The sequence below is a fragment of the Rutilus rutilus genome, assembly GCF_951802725.1.
Source record: "Rutilus rutilus genome assembly, chromosome: 8".
In the NCBI taxonomy this organism is placed as follows: domain Eukaryota; kingdom Metazoa; phylum Chordata; class Actinopteri; order Cypriniformes; family Leuciscidae; genus Rutilus; species Rutilus rutilus.
Genome location: NC_140222.1, coordinates 12,802,538 through 12,809,281, shown reverse-complemented (window position 1 = coordinate 12,809,281; position 6,744 = coordinate 12,802,538). Strand labels below are relative to the sequence as shown.

The 6,744-nt window shown below is 35.2% G+C and overlaps 1 long non-coding RNA gene across 1 annotated transcript; it reads right to left on the bottom strand.

Annotated features, from left to right (window-relative positions):
* Nucleotides 1–279: 279 nt before the first annotated feature.
* On the bottom strand, nucleotides 280–5,158 carry LOC311295137. The gene is made up of 4 exons (XR_014628173.1): nucleotides 4,642–5,158; nucleotides 2,787–2,862; nucleotides 2,554–2,646; nucleotides 280–605 (listed from the first exon to the last, which is right to left on the bottom strand). It is a non-coding gene; the product is annotated as an uncharacterized lncRNA (long non-coding RNA).
* Nucleotides 5,159–6,744: the final 1,586 nt, after the last annotated feature.

Genomic DNA, 6,744 nt, shown 5'->3' with positions numbered 1-6,744 from the left:
TAGCTTTACTATTAGCTTTATTAAACCATGTTTTGGTCATCAAACAGGCTTTTGTTCCAAGGTTGGATGACAACATGGTATTCAATAAAACTCATTCTAGTCATAGTAAAAGCAGTGTGCAGAACTACTGCTTTAAAATTGTAAATAATAAATTAATACCTATCCCTTTGATGCACCTGTCTAAAACATGCAAATACTTTTTAGTAGCCTTATATTTTTGCAATTGGAAATAAGTGACATCTGATTATTGATTAAAAAAAAAGCAAAAATAGTTTGAAATGACAATTTTTTTCCATCTTTAATGAGGTTTTCAGCAAATTATGAACAGGCTGATAAATAAAACAACTCTAATGGTTACACTGAACTGCCAAGTGAACAAAAAACAAATTACTCCAGACCAAGATTGGGGGTGGGTGGTTGGAAAGGGGGAGAGAGACATAAAGTCCCCTAAACTAGAAATAAACACACGCGCCTTACAGTACTGTACAGTAAAATTCCTCATTATTTCCACCCCTGTATGCCCTCCACGGCACGTTTAAGATGTTCTGCTGCATGATGCTTGATTGTAGCCTCTGTAGCTTCTTTATCCCATTTTATGACTGCAGCTGCAAGAGTTGAACAAAAACAAAAAATCCATAAGTAACATTGCAAGTTAACATACAATATTTTTATACCGGCTCATTGTTTACAAGCGTGGAGGAGGATTGTTCAAATTTATTGTATGTTGAATGACATATTTATGGATTTTTGTCAGTTTATTTAAAATGGTTTGTATTAGTCTTCGCAAGTTCACTTTGTAAACAACGGGGCGGTACTTCTGCCTACGTCCAGCATGAAACTGCATTGATTTGGACTTCAACAATTTGGTTACCGTTGAAGTCCATTGTGTGGAGAAAAATCCTGGAATGTTTTCCTCAAAAACTTAATTTCTTTTCCTCTGAAGAAAGAAAGACATGAATATCTTGGATGGCATTGGGGTGAGTAAATTATCAGGAAATTTTCATTTTGAGGTGAACTAATCCTTGAAGTGGCAATACTACAGTGACCAATGGTGACTGGTGTGGTATATGGCAGCAAACAAATGACTGAAAATGGGTTCTGTAAACTCGCGTCGCTGTATGTTAGGAAGGTGTAAGACTGCAATAGACAGTGGCCTTGGGTGACAAGATATTTAAGATAGCAATCATGAATTGAGAGAGACTGCATATAATAAAATTTCTCAAGCACAGCCCAAATGTAATGCTTTTGGATACTATAACTTCCATTTTAGCAAATACTAGATTACTTGTAGATGAGTTTAGAAAGAGGTAATCCAGTGAAGTATCCAGCTCCAGCGTTATCAGTTCTGCTGTCAGTACTGGAGAAATTGAGAAAATGCACTTACTATTTATTAATGAAATATAGATGTTATCTTGCAAATTCCATCTTTGCCAGCCGTTTCTATACGAGATAATATTAAATCATCTGTCTATGATGCATTTTTGATATTTGCAATGCAGAAGAGAGTTGTTGTAAAATGCAGTCTCTACTGTTGCATTGCGGTTACTTGTTTGATAATAAAAAAGAGCTATTTAAGTAAGGGATAATGTAAAGCAAGGCGGATGTTATAGCGAATACAACCCCGCAGGCTGATGCGGAGGGGTCTTGAATCTGCCTGAAGTGGTTGTATTCGCTATAACAACCGCCTCGCTCTACATTATCCCGCTTATTACATGGCTACCCACCAAATAAATTAATAATTTGACATAAAAAATTGATTTAAAAAGGAGTTTATTCATTTAAAAAGGATTGTATTGCTTCTGCTAAAGAAAATACTCCGTTACGTCTCTACGGTTAGAATCCTGCGTCTATAGCAAACCTGTTTTTCATGGCAACGGTGTGTTATACTTAGCAGATGTGTTATCAAGAAATAACACACCGCTTTCTACATTAGAGTTCAACCAAGCCATGTAATAATGGACAATAATTTCGAGCAAGGGACGCTGTTTCCAACTTCAAGGTGGCTTATGTGTGTGCGCACCGAAACCGACCGCAACTAGACAAGGAAATTATATTTTAGGCTTTGTGTGCGCATTTAACCATCAAATACACAACAAAATATGTCAAAATGACCGGATTGGAGAGTATTCACTTAAACAGTTCATATCTTAAATTGGTGTAAATAGTTTGGAGAAAAGGGGAGATTGGTATTATTTGATCTGCATTCAGTCTAATAAACCTTCTGATGATGGCATCATTAATGTGAATCAAACAAAAGGCAAAGAGAAAATACTCACAGCCCTTGAATGATTAACTTTGTCTTGATGAATTGTCTTAATGCTTACCCTCACTTTTGTCTATCTGAGTGCTTTTAATTTATTAAAATAGAACAATGTAAAAAAAAAAGTAAAAAAAAAATAAATTAGTTCATTGTGTTTTTAAACTTTATGCATGTAGCATGTGCTTTTCAATTTGCAATTTTTTTAAAAGTTTGTTCAGTAGGTTACCAGTTTAAAAAGTACAATTGGGTATCATTTTATTATAATAATACTAACATAATTTGTGTACCTTTACCTTTCAAAAGTTTTAGTCGTCTCCAGAGGCAGTTTCTGCTTCTTCACCTTCCCCTTCATATTGAATTTTGCCATCAGCCGGTTGGTAAAGAGCCTGAAGAAACAAATTCACCATTTAGAAATTACATGTGTGTGGTAATCTACAGGAACTGTAGCATGGGTGAGAGTGCCAAGAGTGAATTAAAGAAATGGGGGCATGGGACACTGTTGTTTTCTGGAATCGATTAAACAAACCTCTTAGAAGTGACCATTTGCTCTGAGAAAGACCTCCCAGAGTATCTTGAGATTGGCCTTTGAACATTTTCAGAATCTGAAAGACAAAATTTGTCAAATATTACTTTATTGTTCGTAATAGTGGATATAGCTCTTGTAGCAAGTTGTGTGCCCATATAACTCGAGCAACCCCAGTGCAGAGCTCCTGCCTCTGTTGTACTGAGCGGACAGTGTAAAGATATCTAGGCTATATACTTCTGGCAAGGGCTGCACGATTTGGGGAAAATGTCATTGTCATTGGAATTATTGAGGTCAATATTGTGATTGAGATATGCAATCACGATATAATAAACAAATGGTTTCATGAGTCAACTTGCTTGGTTCTCAAGGAAAATGCACACACAGATTATTGATGATAATGCTGAAATGTGTATTTCTCGACTCAAACTAGCAACAACAACTTAATTATTGATAATACCTATAATGATCAATAAGCCATTGATGACTGGATAAAAACTCTTAAAACTTAATTGTAGCTAAGAAGACACACCTAAGACGACTGCTGACAAGAAATGTATACACACACACAGACACAGTATATTGCTTTTAATTTATTTAGCATATAGTTAACAAAATAATACTAATATAAATGAAAGTCAAAAGCCCACAGTCATACCTGGAAACAAATCCTGTTCAAATAGGATATATGGGCCATTCTACAGAATTGGTTTAAAGTTAAACAAATTTTTATGCAAGCAAATTTTATAATATCCAATGTAAATATTTCTAGTAATTGTGCAGTTAATCATCATATTGTATTTTCAGACAGGTTTGGAATATTTATCCTCTCCCCAAAATTGTGACTAATGAAACACAATAATATGAAAGTCAACAACAATTACAATTTTAACTATTCCAAGTGTAATTTTTCCTTTGTAAAAAGCATAAATTTTATCATACGTATTTCAAAGTTAAGGATTCATTAGTATTGTCTAAAAACATTCATATTTCGTCTCAAGCATATATATTTTATGATACATTAATATAGGGCGTATACATTTTAATTTGCAGTGTAATAGCATACGTTTAAAACATTGCATTTTATTTAAACAACATATTTCATGAACATATTTCAGCAGATTTTTACTCATCTCAGTATTGCAATATAGTTAAGGAAAAGCTAAACTATAATAGCGTTACGTTCATGTAAAAATAGCATGTTGTAATTGTAGTAAACGAGCATCTGAGCCGTTCATTCACGCATACAAACGCGATTCATATTAGAACAAAGATATTTACGTTTGAATAGCGCGCGCTTTCAGCGGGTGATTAGCAGATAATGAGTTGCCATGAGAACGACTAACGTCTCTCTTTTTATATAGATTACATAAACAGAATATTCTCTTTCGTTTTGAATTAGATAATTAAAAAGTAAACACTTAAATTATTATAAAGATTACTCTTGACAGTGTGTATTTGCTGAGTTTTGCTTACGTTTAGAGACCTGCTCCAGAAAAAAAGTTCATGTAGAAGGAGAGGCAGAAAGCACACAAAAGCATAATGTTTTGTTTCGATTGTAAGTGGACACATAAAAAAGACATTTTACAGTTTATTTTTCCATATTTCAAGTCTGTATGACCATAAATGACGGAGTATTTTAAGTCTATTTTGCTGCTATGTGAAAAAAACAAACAAAAAAAAACAGCAGAACGCGCGGGCGCATTTGTCGACTTTTCGGTTAATGTGCCCGCGCAAATTGCCGCAGTTTTAAGAAGTTTTTCAAGGTATTAGGGGGCATGTGTGACTTCCAATTCATCTGATATCATCTCTCAACTGAATAACATATTAAATTAATTTTTTTTTAATGTTTACTTACCTGTTTTAGGGTTTTAGTCCAATTAAGGCAGTGTCTCTCTCCACGTGTCAGCAGCCTCTTTCATCGGCAGGATACTTTTCCTGGTGACTTTGCAGTGTGACGTGCGATTCTTCTTCTTTGATTTTTTAACGGCGGTCGCAAACTGTTTTAGTGCATTACCGCCACCCTCAGGTTATAAATGATCTCTGGCTTACATGCTATGTCATTATACGAAATAAATAAATAAAACAAATGATTTTATCCAGCTTGGTAGCTCTTAGAAACTAAAAATAAATATTACATTATTTTATGGCCTGATGATTTATTTAATATTTCTTTTAAAATCCCTCCCATGCCCTAAATTTTCCTCTTCACTATGCTATCATATTTATTACACATCATAACAATACTCTGCTGATCAGGTACATTGCAATTATTACATAAACCAGTATCATGCTTCCCTATTAGATGCAGAGTTTTGTTTGGTCTAGTGTGCCCTAACTGTAACCTTGCAATGATTTCCCCCTTCGTACCCCAACTTAAGGGTTTATAAACATAGTTCCCCTCCCTTGTTTCCTCTATTCTATTGTTCCTGCCACATTCTCATAACTTCTTTCTTTATTATCGATTTAGCTTCTGATTTTCCTTCTTTGCTGTATATTGAAATATTTTGTGCTAGGGTTAGGGTAACCCTAACCCTAACCCTAACCCTAATCTCACACATACGTATTTGCTATATTTGTTCATCAGTACAGGATTCTGTGTCCTCCAATGACATCAGGACATTTTGTGATGAGATATATGTGCTAAATCAACATTGAATTAGGAGTCTTTACAAAAACAAAAATACACATATGATCCCACTCCAACATTTTTTATATAAATCTGTAACATTTTAGGCCCTTTGTGGGCTCAACCCTATTTGGAAGATCCAGAGAATCATGAAGCGTGCTCTGCACCACTTGATAGTGGGTTGTAATTCTACTGAATTGCTTTTAATGCTGGAAATGTGCATGCACTGTGCAAGTTTGAGCACACATTCACATCCAAAATTTCACAGTTTCTATTATTTAATCCATATATCAAATAAATAATTGATTCATTTTAGAATGATTGCATAATATCAACTTATTATGCAATATCATTTGCCATTTTCATAATAATGTGATTATTTTAATTTTTTTATTTACCAGTATTTCGTATGACTATTTGTCAAAAAACTTTTTGCATTTCACAATGACACATTTCAGATTGGTTCAGATACTGAAATAGTCTTCTGTCCAAAAGGAGTCCTGGCTTTCTTGCACATCCATTCATATCCACAGTAAGGGTCCCTATTCAGATGTTCGATATTAAACCAAATTTGCACTTCCACAGATGTCCAAAGGGTTCCCTAGTCAGATGTTCAGATTTTGAACCAGTTTTGCATGTCCACAGACATCCAAAAGAGTCCCTAGTCAGACGTTCAGATATTAAACCAGTTTTGCACGTCCATAGACGTCCAAAAAAGTCCCTAGTCAGACGTTCAGATATTGAATCTGTTTTGCACGTCCACAGACGTCCAAAAGAGTCCCTAGTCAGATGTTCAGATTTTGAACCAGTTTTGCACGTCCACAGACGTCAAAAAGAGTCCCTAGTCAGACGTTCAGATATTAAACCAGTTTTGCACGTCCATAGACGTAAAAAAGAGTCCCTAGTCAGACGTTCAGATATTAAACCAGTTTTGCACGTCCATAGACGTAAAAAAGAGTCCCTAGTCAGACGTTCAGATTTTGAACCAGTTTTGCACGTCCACAGACGTCAAAAAGAGTCCCTAGTCAGACGTTCAGATATTAAACCAGTTTTGCACGTCCACAGACGTCAAAAAGAGTCCCTAGTCAGACGTTCAGATATTAAACCAGTTTTGCACGTCCATAGACGTAAAAAAGAGTCCCTAGTCAGACGTTCAGATTTTGAACCTGTTTTGCACGTCCACAGGCGTCAAAAAGAGTCCCTAGTCAGACGTTCAGATATTAAACCAATTTTGCACGTCCATAGACGTAAAAAAGAGTCCCTAGTCAGACGTTTAAATATTGAACCTGTTTTGCACGTCCACAGACGTAAAAAAGATTCCCTAGTCAGACG